The 13,115-nt window shown below is 41.3% G+C and overlaps 1 long non-coding RNA gene across 1 annotated transcript in view; it reads right to left on the bottom strand.

The window, feature by feature from the left end:
• Positions 1-11,493: 11,493 nt before the first annotated feature.
• Positions 11,494-13,115, bottom strand: part of LOC147574770 (uncharacterized) — a 112,037-nt gene continuing 110,415 nt past the window's right edge. Inside the window, exon 3 of the long non-coding RNA XR_015243299.1 lies at positions 11,494-12,969. This is a non-coding gene — a long non-coding RNA (uncharacterized LOC147574770). The remainder of the gene's footprint in view (positions 12,970-13,115) is intronic.

Raw genomic sequence — 13,115 nt, 5'->3', positions numbered from 1 at the left:
AAGAAAAATCCCAACTACGAAATCTAACAGCACACCTGAAAGAAATGTAAGCAGCACAGTAAAGACACCCCAAACCCAGCAGAAGAAGAGAAATAATAAAGATCAGAGGAGAAATAAACAATATACAATCTAAAAAAACTGTAGAGCAGATCAATGAAACAAAGAGTTGGTTTTTTGAAAAAATAAACAAAATTGATAAACGTCTAGCCAGGCTTCTCAAAAAGAAAAGGGAGATGACCCAAATAGATAAAATCATGAATGAAAAGGGAATTATTACAACCAGTCCCTCAGAAATACAAGTAATTATCAGGGAATACTATGAAAAACTGTATGCCAACAAACTGGACAACCTGGAAGAAATAGACAAATTCCTAAGCACCCACACACTTCCAAAACTCAAACAAGAAGAAATAGAAAACTTGAACAGACCCATCACCAGTGAAGAAATTGAATCAGTTATCAAAAATCTCTAACAAATAAGAGTCCAGGATTAGATGGCTTCCCTGGGGAATTCTACCAGACATTTAAAGCAGAGATAATACCTATCCTTCTCAAGCGGTTCCAAAAAATAGAAAGGGAAAGAAAACTTCCAGACTCATTCTATGAAGCCAGCATTACTTTGATTCCCAAACCAGACAGAGACCCAGCAAAAAAAGAGAACTACAGGCCAATATCCCTGATGAATATGGATCCAAAAATCTCAATAAGATACTAGCAAATCTAATTCAACAGCATATAAAAAAAAATTATTCACCAAGATCAAGTGGGATTCATTCCTGGGCTGCAGGGCTGGTTTAACATTCGCAAATCAATCAATGTGATACATCACATTAATAAAAGAAAAGGTAAGAACCGTATGATCCTGTCAATCAATGCAGAAAAAGCATTTGACAAAATCCAGCATTCTTTCTTAACAAAAACCCTCGAGAAAGTAGGGATAGAAGGAACATACTTAAACATCATAGAAGCCATTTATGAAAAGCCCACAGCTAATATCATCTCAATAGGGAAAAACTGAGAGCTTTCCCCCTGAGATCAGGAACACAACAGGGATGTCCACTCACACCACTGTTGTTTAATATAGTGTTGGAAGTTCTAGCATCAGCAATCAGACAACAAAAGGAAATCAAAGGCATCAGAATTGGCAAAGATGAAGTCAATCTTCCACTTTTTGCAAATGACATGATATTACATATGGAAAACCTGATAGATTCCACCAAAAGTCTGCTAGATCTGATACATGAATTCAGCAAAGTCGCAGGATACAAAAATCAATGTACAGAAATCAGTTGCATTCTTATACACTAACAATGAAGTAACAGAAAGACAAATAAAGAAACTGATCCTATTCACAGTTGTACCAAGAATCATAAAATACATAGGAATAAACCTAACCAAAGACGTAAAAGATCTGTATGCTGAAAACTATAGAAAGTTTATGAAGGAAATTGAAGAAGATACAAAGAAATGGAAAAACATTCTAGGCTCATGGGTTGGAAGAATAAATATTGTTAAAATGTCAATACTATCCAAAGCAATCTCTGCAGTCAATGCAATCCCAATCAAAATTGCACCAGCATTCTTCTCAAAGCTAGAACAAGCAATCCTAAAATATGTATGGAACCACAAGAGACCCCGAAAAGCCAAAGTAATATTGAAGAAGAAAACCAAAGCGGGGGGCATCACAATCCCAGCATCTACTACAAAGCTGTAATCATCAAAACAGCATGGTATTGGCACAAAAACAGACACAGAGACCAATGGAATAGAATAGAGACTCCAGAACTGGACCCACAAAAGTATGGCCAACTAATCTTTGACAAAAGCAGGAAAGAATATTCAATGGAAAAAAGACAGTCTCTTTAACAAATGGTGCTGGGAGAACTGGACAGCAACATGCAGAAGAATGAACCTAGACCACTTTCTTACACCATTCACAAAAATAAACTCAAAAGGGATAAAGGACCTGAACTTGAGACAGGAAACTATCAAAACCCTAGAGGAGAAAGCAGGAAAAAAAACCTCTCTTACCTCAGCCACAGCAATTTCTTACTTGACACATCTCCAAAGGCAAGGGAATTAAAAGCAAAAATGAACTACAGGGACCTCATGAAGATAAAAGTTTCTGCACTGCACAGGAAACAATCAGCAAAACTAAAAGGCAACCGACAGAATGGGACAAGATATTTGCAAATGGCATATCAGACAAAGGGCTGGTATCCAAAATCCATAAAGAACTCACCAAACTCCACACCCAAAAAACAAATAATCCAGTGAAGAAATGGGCAGAAGACATGAATAGACACTTCTCTAAAGAAGACATCCAGATGGCCAACAGGCACGTGAAAAGATGCTCAACGTCACTCCTCATCAGGGAAATACAAATCAAAACCACACTCAGATACCACGTCAGGCCAGTCAGAGTGGCTAAAATGAACAAATCCGGAGACTATAGATGCTGGAGAGGATGTGGAGAAATGGGAACCCTCTTGCACTGTTGGTGGGAATCAAACTGGTGCAGCTGCTCTAGAAAACAGTGTGGAGGTTCCTCAAAAAATTAAAAATAGACCTACCCTATGACCCAGTAATAGCACTGCTAGGAATTTACCCAAGGGATACAGGAGTGCTGATGCATAGGGGCACTTGTACCCCAATGTTTATAGCAGCACTCTCAACAATAGCCAAATTATGGAAAGAGCCTAAATGCCCATCAACTGGTGAATGGATAAAGAAATTGTGGTTTATATACACAATGGAAAACTACTTGGCAATGAGAAAGAATGAAATATGGCCTTTTGTAGCAACGTGGATGGAACTGGAGAGTGTTATGCTAAGTGAAATAAGTCATACAGAGAAAGACAGACACCATATGTTTTCACTCTTATGTGGATCCTGAGAAACTTAACAGAAGACCATGGGGGAGGGGAAGGGAAAAAAAAGTTAGAGAGGGAGGGAGCCAAACAATAAGAGACTCTTAAAAACTGAGAATAAACTGAGGGTGGATGGGGGGTGGGAGAGAGGGGAGGGTGGGTGATGGGTATTGAGGAGGGCACCTTTTGGGATGAGCACTGGGTGTTGTATGGAAACCAATTTGACAATAAATTTCATATTAAAAAAATAAATAAAATATAACTATGATTATGACTTAAAAAAATAAAATAAAAAATAAATGTGTAAAAGGTAAGGAGCTTCACCCCACTGCTAAACTTCCTCCAGGGAAGGGACACTGGCTTGGAAGGGAGCATTGTTGAGAAGAGTGGAGTCTGATAAGTTCTCCAGCAGCTTCTCCAAGAATGATGTCTGAGGACTATGATAGGACATTTCCAGGAACTCTCAACCTATGGTTCTCACCAATCCCTGATCTCTGGATCTTTTAGATAAACTTGGTGCACCCTGCCCTGAAGAAAGATTTGTTACAAGCATTGTGATGATTAATTTTATGTGTCCACTTCACTGGGCCATGGGGAGTCCAGATATTTGGCTAAACATTATTTCCAGGTGTGTCTGTGAGGGTGTTTCTGGATGAGATTATTATTTGAATTGGTAGGCCAAGTAAAGTAGACTGTTTTCCCCAGTGTGGGTGGGCCTCATCCAATCTATTGAAGTCCTGCATTTAAAAAAAGCCTGATTAAAAAAGACTTATTTCTGCCTGACTTTCTTTGAGTCAAAACATCCATCTTCTCCTGCCTTTAGACTCAGACTCAGACTGTAACTTACACCATCAGCACTATTGGTTCTCAGGCCTTTGGACTCAAAGTAGAACTATACCATGGTAGTCCCCAGCTTACTGGCTGCAGATTTTGGAATTCTCAGCCTCCATAATCACAGGAGCCAATTCCTTATAGTAAAGATATAGATAGATAGACAGATAGATAGATAGATAGATAGATAGATAGATCCTCTATTAGTTCTGTTTCTATGGAGAACCCAGACTTAGTGTCGATAAACCAAGTGCTAACAGAACCTAAATACTAATTTTTTTTTTACTCTTTCCCTCTTGCTCTCTCTCTCTCCCCTTCTCTCCCTCTCCACTTGTTTCTGGGATATACTTCATTAAAATTTCTTTTATGAGGATCATCTTCTTTGTTTCTGTTCCTTTATACCATGACAGGATGAGGAGAAGGTGAGGGCAGGGTCCTGAGGCCATGATTCTGGCCTAACCCAATGTGACCTTACAAACCCAGAGTCCTTAACCACCTGATTTACTCAGCTTCGGTGTCTTATGTTTAAAATCTAAGAGAGTAAAATGAGATTGGTCCCACTTGGCCCAACAAGCTGTGACTATAGGGTGGCAGGGAAGGTGGTCAAATGATAGCAAAAGAGATGGAGTTCAGATGGGGGGTGGGGGAAATGTTGATAAGTGTACCTAATATCAGAGATAATAATGAAATAATAGAACAAGGGCTGAAAACCCATCCTTCAAGTGAACTACAGATGTTCCAGGATGAGAATCTGGCCCTTCACTTGAAAATTTCATTTCATCTGAACTAACCTTCTCTTCAAAGGGTCAATCCAATTACCCCGGACAAACACCAGTGGCTCTCTGAGAGCCCGTCAGTCCTCAGAGGAGATATCTGAAAGGGGTGGCAAGAGAGGGGGATGAAAAGAGAAGCAGAGTCTCCTTTCATGGGAGGTCCAAATGGCTGCTCTGTGTAGACTGCAGTTTAGAATTACAGGTCAAAGGGACCTGGATGCGATTAGTTCATGGGAGACCCCTGAACCCCCACTTCTCTGTATCCGGGAGGCCAGTGAAGGACTATTGTAGTTCTGCTACCAATTTGTTCTCCAAGCCATTTTCCTTTCTTGTGCCGAATGTATATAAATTCGGCCACTGACCAACAGCAGCAGGTTTCTGGTTCTGGTTTTGTTTTTTAACTCCAGCTTGCTCCATTTCAGAGTTCCCCGATAGAGAGGACAAATGTGTGCAAACTCTTTCCTGGGAGCCAGTATAATACAGTCCCTCATCCAAAATTATGAAATCCCAAAGCTCTGAAAATCAAAAATTTTATAAGATAGGTGCAGAATCATTTGGCAACCAAAAAATAAGGCTATTTTTACTTTTTATTTATCCTATTTAGTTCATTGTTGATGTTTCACTGCTAAAATATGAGTGGGTTTGACTACAGGGTGTTGTTCCAGATCCCCACCAGGAGTACTAAGTAATATGTGGGATATGTATCACGTCCCCATTCTGGACCCTACTGAATTTCAACACACATCTGGCCCCAAACACTTTGGATAAGAAATCAAGGACTTGTTCAATAGAAATAGCAAGACTTTTGGCTCAGACAGCCAGACCTGAATCTGAATCCCCTCTCTTGTTGTATAGCAAGCGACTTAACTTCTCAGAACATCACTTTCTTCCTCTGTAGAGGGAAGGTCACAATCATAACTACTTGTTGGTGGCCGGTGGGAGGTTTATCGGATGAGACAAGTTCCATAAGGAATTTGACACTCTCCCTGGTACTGGTCGCTGCACACAAAAGCTTCTTTTCTTTCCCTAATAACACCCCCTCCCATTCCACAGAATCCAGGCACAGTGCTATGAAAATCAAAACACAGAAAGTAAAGAAAAGAAAAAACTCACTCCCAATAAAAACAGGGCACCAAAGCAGAGACTGACAGGATAATTTGTCAGAACTGTCATCCTGCTAATAAGGAGTAAGGTGCTCAAATGTGGCTGTGAATGAAGACCAATAAAAACGAAGATCTACTCTTGTATGTATTTCTTTATGCTTCTCTTGGATTGATTTTTTCTATGGCCTATTAACCGATTCTAGCAATTGGTGCAATTATGTGGGTGGGTGGGTAATTTCCTTTCTCCATTGGCCCTGTCCATCCTGGTAAGTGATTGGTTGTAAACAACACAGCGTTATTGACCATATTGACTTCCAGAATCCCACACTTCGCTTTATTATTTGGTCCCCTTTTGAGATGGATTCTTTACTTAAAGACTACCACATTCCAGTCAACAGCAAAGGCCATAAAGTGTCAGAACATTTTTCTTCTTAATGTGAAATCTATGCATATTAAAAGCACAGGAACATGCATATTCGTTTAATGAACTTTGCTTAAACCTCAGAAGAAAGTCAGTTGTATACAGAATTTTGACTTCTTTCTTAACAATATTTCTAAAAAATTGAAGTTCCAAAAAAGAGTCTTTATGCTTTTAGTCCTCTAGAGTACAAAATATGGTTGATTGCTAGCTTCTATTTATAGTTCAAAAACAGCGTAAGGCAGCCTTTCTAATCCCCTGAAAGAGTGCTAAAATCTATTAACCATGACTTCCATGGGCACAGTTTGCAAATGGTAGCACATATGCCCCAAGTTTGCAAATTCCACTTTATGTTTTACAAGCATTTCTCTCCATTCATCCATTTATCCATCCATCCATTTCATTCATCCACCTACTCATCCATCCATCCATTCATCCATCCACCTATTCATCCATCCATCCATTCATCCATCCTTCCTTCCATCAAGAGACTCTTTCAAGCTATAAACTAACCCTAGGGGTACAAAGATGAATAAGACACAGCCCCCAGTGGGTAAGACAGATGTGCTTATCATTTGAGTTCATGATTAACTGAAATAATGTTTTCTTGTTATATGAGAAACCTCATCAGCATCGCTGGAGCTCAAACCCCTTTTGCCCCTTATGAAGGGTGAGATCTGGTCCCTAGAGGCTTCTTTGTTACTGAGAGAGCTGCGATGGGTGTGGTACGAGGGATAGAGGTAGACAGTGGGACACAACAAATTCTGAATAATAAAGGGATGGAAAGTATGAGGCTTCCCAGGGAAACTGAAGAAAATGGAGATTGGCACCAGCAAAACTGAGCTCTGGATGGAGGGAAAGGCTGAGAACTGGAATAGCTAGTAGCTGTGTGGGAAAGGAGAGTTTTAAGGAAGGAATTCATGATATCTAGAATCAGAGAAGCTCTCAGATGGGAAGTGGCCCTTGAACAAAGATTGGAAGAGGTTCTAGTTACTATTGTTGCATAACAAGTCACGCTAAAACTTAGTGGCTTAAAACAACAATTATTGTTCACAGTTTATGCACATCAGGAATTTAGGAAGAATGTAGTCGGTGGCTTTAGCTCAGGATCAGATGGTGGCTGAAGGGAGAAGAGTGTAAGTTGAGGGGAAAGGGACCAAGAGTAGCTTGAAAATGGCCCAGCAGCAATCTCTCTTCATGGGGTCTTGAAGCTTCTCCATGTGGTCTCTCCATGTAGGCTAGTTTGACCTTCCTCACAACATGGCAGCTAAAGAGAAGCTGGGCTACTTATGAGGTGGTTCCAGGTTCAGGATCAAGTCCACATCCAGGGCACCAGATGTAAGCAGCATTGCCTCTCATTACCTAGCCTCGAAATCATGCCACATCATATTGACCACATTCTATTAGTTACAAGGGAGTCATAGGTTTGCCCAGATTCAGGAGAGGGGAATTAGACCTCACTGTGTCATGGGGAGTAGCAAGTTTCCAAAGGGATGGGAGCTATGACTGTGGCCACTTTTGGAAAATGCAATCTGTCACAAAGAGTGATGGAGGTCAGGGGTTGAGAAATCAGGCCTTACCTGAATACCTTAGTGCTAACTTCTCCTGCAACCAACCAAACCAACCAACCCCTAGTCTCATTGAAAAAGAAATCAGAGAGAACTAATCAGCAAACCCTTCCCAGCATGCACCCACTGCCACCATCAACTGCCTCCCTTTCCAGCATCTCTGAGGCTTCACTGTCCACCTGTAGTCTGAGGTGTGCTCACCATCACCCGCTGCCCTGAGGCTGAAGCCAACAGCCCATCACTTGCTGTCCTAATTTCCTAGGGCTGCCATACCAAAATCACAAATGAAGTGATTTCTAGAAGGCAATAGAAATGTGTGCTTTCACAATTCTGGAGGTCAAAAGTCTGAAGTCAAGGTATAGGCAGAGGCACACTCCCTCGCAAAGGGTCGGGGGAAGAATCCTCCCATGCCTCTTCCTGGTGTCTGGTGGTTGCTGGGATTCCCTGATTCCTGTTCTCAGTTTGTGTTTGCATCATTTCCATCTCTGCCTCTGTCACATCATGCCCTCCCTCTTTTCATAAGGACACCAGTCACTGAATTAGAGCCCACACTAATCCAGTAGGACCTCATCTGAACTTGATTATGTCTGCAAAGACCCCATTTCCAAATAGAACCACATTCACAAGTACCGGGGGCAAGGACTTGGACATATTTGGAGGGGGAACACCATTCGACCCCACAACAGTTGCCATTGGATCCTGGAAGTGCTAGAGTCACCCCTACTCAAGCCCTACTTGAGTCACCTCAAGGCTCTAGGACTGTCTCTCCTTCCAGTCTCAACCCCTTCACCCCTTCAAAGCAAGTCCACCACCTCCTCCTCTCAGGGCACAACTTCCTAACAAGACTCTTTTAGTCACACACAGTTTGGCAAGAACTTCCTCAATCTCTCTGCCCCTGTCTCTACTCTCCTGCTACATTAGTGTGTACACTCACACACATTCACATGTGCACACTTGATAGAGCCACCTGATTCCTGACCACAGAGCCACACATGAGAGATTATTGATTTTCTCTTCTCTCAGCTTTTTATTAGTGCCCACAATTGCTTTTTGTCCTGATGGCTTTCTTTAGAATGAGATTTGTTAGAAGAAGGATCCCTATTTTTGTCTTTGGTGCTCATGGAATTCCAAGAGGCTCTCATGGAATTCCTCAGCTCACCTTACATTGTTTTAGGACCATCAGTCCACAGGACCATGAGTCCAAAGACATGCCATGCAGACCTCTTCTAACAGTCTGGATTTCAATCAAGGGGTGCAAGTCTGTAGCTGAAAGACTAGCCTGCATTTTGCAGGTCCAACCTGAAAGAGGAACGGAGCTACAGGCCCAGGTTGTGGATGTCCCCATGCTAATGAACATGAGATACACTACATTATGACAGGCTAGTCCTTTAAAGGGTCATATTCTGACCCTTCTCTGGTGGGGAGGGGTGTCTGCCTTCCCCTGTCCTATCCTGCTCTGAGACATGGGAGAAATAAAAAATCATCCACATATCAACTTGTTCACAACCATGATCTAACTGCACAGCCCCGTAAGAAGGGACTCAGCAATCCTTAGTTACACCCCATTCATACACACATTACAGCTGATATCACAAAGTAAAGTCATTACAGCACATTTTTTATGCAAATGAAATAAATATAGCATTCCAAATTTGTAAAAGCAGTTTTCTTCATGTTTGAGTAGTTCTCTGCTTGCCTGGATAGTCCTCTATGGAGTAAGTAGTAAGAAGCCCTCCTCCCCTGCCTTGGAAATTGAATTCAGATCATAATTCATCTGAGTAGAAATACAAAAAAACTGTTGGAGAAACAGAACCCAGCCATGACAAGCCTAACTCCTGTCTCATTAAAAGAAAAGGGGGTGTCAATAACAGGGACTCAGAAGCAGGAATGTTACTTACCCCCACCTACACCAGGTCTGTACTGTGTTTTCAGGGTCAGTTTATCACCATTACAAGCCCTGAAGCCTGAAGCCACCTGCATCTGAGGCATATTCCTGCTGCACCTTGCCCTGGTCCATGCCTTCCCATGACCTTCAGAAAGTCTAGTTTCCTCTAAGTTCACACATAGGGAGAGAATATGCCAAGTTTCCTAAAATAGGTTTGTTGATCAGTTTGTTTTTTCAATCAGTTTTGTTTTAATGCAAAGCCAGTGGGGTATTTGAAATTCCTAATAGAGATAGGTGAAATAAATGAAATCTTACCCTGGTGGGAATTATTTCAGCCCCCTTTCAAAGTCATCAAACTCAAATTACTTTCAAGCGGGTTTTAATATTTAATTCATTGTATGTGCTGACAGAGAAAACACATACCTACAATTCCAATGATCTTCTCTCTGGGTCACTGATGTGTCACTTGCTTTTGAGAGGATTTCAATGCTTCTCTAGTTTTGAATGAGGCTCCCGAAGCTCTTAGGAGCATGCTTTTGCCCATATGGACTATCACACGTTCAATAAGGTACTGAGAAGTTGGACAAGCCTATGCTTAAGAGCTCAGATCATGGACAAAGCCAGAATTGAACTGGAATTTTAGTTCTGCCACTTACTAGCTGTGTGACTTTGGGGAAATTACTTAACCTCTGTGAGTTCAATTTCCACGGTGATAAGTAGGAATAATGATGACTGCCTCCTATGGACAACGTAAAACTTAAATGAAATAAAATGTGTAACTTGTTTTATCAGTCAGCTTTGGAACAACCCTAAAATCTCAGTGGCCCCAAAGAACAAAGGTAGAGTACTGCCTCATTTTCCATGTCCAACCCAGGACATGCTCCAATCCATGCCATCCTCACTCCAGGACCAAAGCTAACAAAGCCACCATGGCCTGGAGCGTCACCATTCACCACAGCAGGAAGAAGTGAACTTGTAAAGTTATACACTTAGCTCTGAAAGGCTTCCAGCTGGAGGTGACACATGTCCCTTCTGCTCACATTTCACTGGCCAACTCCAGTGCTATGGCCACACCCATCTGCAAGAGGGAGAGAAGTTCAACCTGCCCATATGCCCAGAAGTTTGAAAATCAGAACTGTTAGCAGCAGCACTAATGTTGGCCACACATGCTGAGCACAGGCTCTGGTGATGCAGGATATTTGGATCTTACCACTTGTCTCCTCCAATTTTGACTCAATGGACAACCTGGACCTCGAGTCTGATTCAGAAAAAACATCGGTGTGTGTTAACAACTACAAACATTTTGATGCAGAATTTGTTGAACCAATATTTGTTGGGCATCCTATATGCCACGCTGTCTTTGAGACCCTGCAGACTGAGCTAACTTTCTGGCCAAATAGGTAGATGAATGGATAGAAATACCAATTACTATGAGAAAAAAGAAAGCAGGGTAAGAGGGTAGAGAGTGAGTGGGTAGCACAAGTTCTCCCTGAGGAGTGATGGTTGAGTAGAGGCCACCAGGAAGTGGCAGAATGTGCTTGGTGATATCTACAGGAAGAACATTCCAAGCAGAGGAAAGGGCAAGGCCCAAGGCCCAAGGAACACATTCTTAGCCTGTGGGACAAACAGCAAGGAGACCAGTGCAGCTGCAGCCTGGAGCACAGGGCATAGGGCTGGGTGGAGAAAATGAGAGCACTGGGGGCCAAGGGCCAGGCCATGGAGGGCCAAGGTCATAGCAAGGACTTGGGACTTGAGCTGACACAATATCCCTGGAGCCTGATGTACACATAGGAGGCCTGAGTAGCACCAACAGTAATACCTCTTTATAAAGATGTACTTTAAAGAGTGAACTCCATTAAGTGAATTTAATTCCTGGATTAGTTAAATGATATTTAATTTTTTTACCATATTCATATCTATTTTACTAAACTTCTTTTCATTGGAATTAATTATTTTTCTTATAAAATTTACAGCATAAATTTAGTTCACTGGTTAGTTTTTTTTAAGTTTATTTATTTATTTTGAGAGAGAGAGGGAGAGAGAGAGAGCACATGAGTGCATGCATGCAGGGGAGGAGCAAAAAGAGAGAATTCCAAACAGACTCCACATTGTCAGTGTGGAGCCCAACATGGGCTCAAACTCAAGAACCTTGAGATCATGACCCATGACCTGAGCAGAAATCAAGAGTCAGACACTTAACCGACTGAGCCACCCAGGCACCCCTCATTGATTAGTTTTATATCCATGTATTAAATTTTATAAAATCTAGCACCTTCCATTGTGACGTGTTGTTATTTTGTTTTGTCTTCCTGTGGCCGATATTTTTGCCAAATCCAATTTTTCTACCTCAAGCTTCTCAGATCCAGATTTTTCCACAAATATTTCATTTTTCCATCATAATTGTTCAATCAAAAAATTACCATGTGTGGTTTTAGCCACTGCCTTTTTAAATTTTGTGTTATTACTACCCAGGCAAATATGCCCCAGGTCAGTTTTTGCAGTTTTCTATGTAACTACCCAGATGTTGTTCTTTAAGTCAGAGTGATTCTTTAGCTAGCCGAGTGTTTTGTTTTGTTTTGCATTGCTTACATGTGTCAAAATATTATGAATTGGATTTAAAAAGAAAAAAACAACAACAACAGTTTCTACTGGTCTCTGTCTTAGTCTGTTCAGGCTGCTATAACGATACACCACAGGGTAGGTGGCTTATAAACAACAGAAATTCATTTCTCACAGTTCTGAAGGCTAGACGTTCATGATCAAAGTGCCAGTAGGGTAGGTTCTAGTGAAGTCCCTGCTGGGTGCAGACTCATAATTTCTGGCTTTGTCTTCACATGCTGGAAGGAGTGAGATAGCTCTCTGAAGCCCTTTAATAAGAACACTAATTCCGTTCATGAAGTCTCCACCTTCATGACAAGAATCTCCCAAAGGACCCACTTCTTAATATCAACACCTTTGGGAGTTAGGTTTTCCACATACAAATTTCAGGGGGCACAAACATTTAGACCTTAGCAGTTTTAGCGCAAAGAACAAAGTGAAAGATGTGGAAGAATCAAAACGTCAAAATAATGGAGCCAAAGCCTCCTGCTTTTAGCATGCACTGACTACTTAGAAAATAATAATCATTGGGGTGCCTGGGTGGCTCAGTTCAGTTGAGCATCCGACTTTGGCTTAGGTCATGATCTCACGGTTCGTGGGTTCGAGCCCCACGTCAGGCTCTGTGCTCAGAGCCTGGACCCTGCTTTGGATTCTGTGTCTCCCTCTCTCTCTGCTCCTACCCCACTCACACTCTGTCTCTCTCTCTCTCTCTCAAAAATAAATAAACATGAAAAAAAAAAGAAAACAATAATCATTATTGTCTTATGTTACAGGTGAGGACCACACGCACCTGAATTCCCACTTATGCACTCCCAAGTAAAGTTGGGTTAACTTTATATTTTTAGGTTAAAGACAGGTGTTACCAGCTTGAGTAGGACTCCATGACTTCATTTCATATATCAATACAAGAAAGTGTCTCTGACCTGAAAAACAAGAGGTGAAAAATCAAATTTACCTATAGAATTTATTTTATTTTTACCTACAGTTACAAATGATTTTATATCAAGGTTGATATAAAAAAATACCCTTGCCAGCCATAGCCCTAATTAAATTGCTCAGCATTCTTTCT

Source organism: Puma concolor, chromosome D4 (genome assembly GCF_028749965.1).
Source record: "Puma concolor isolate L17-30 chromosome D4, mPumCon1.1.hap2, whole genome shotgun sequence".
Lineage (NCBI taxonomy): Eukaryota > Metazoa > Chordata > Mammalia > Carnivora > Felidae > Puma > Puma concolor.
The sequence above is the reverse complement of the archived record's forward strand: the minus strand, read 5'-3'. Positions and strand labels throughout refer to the sequence as shown.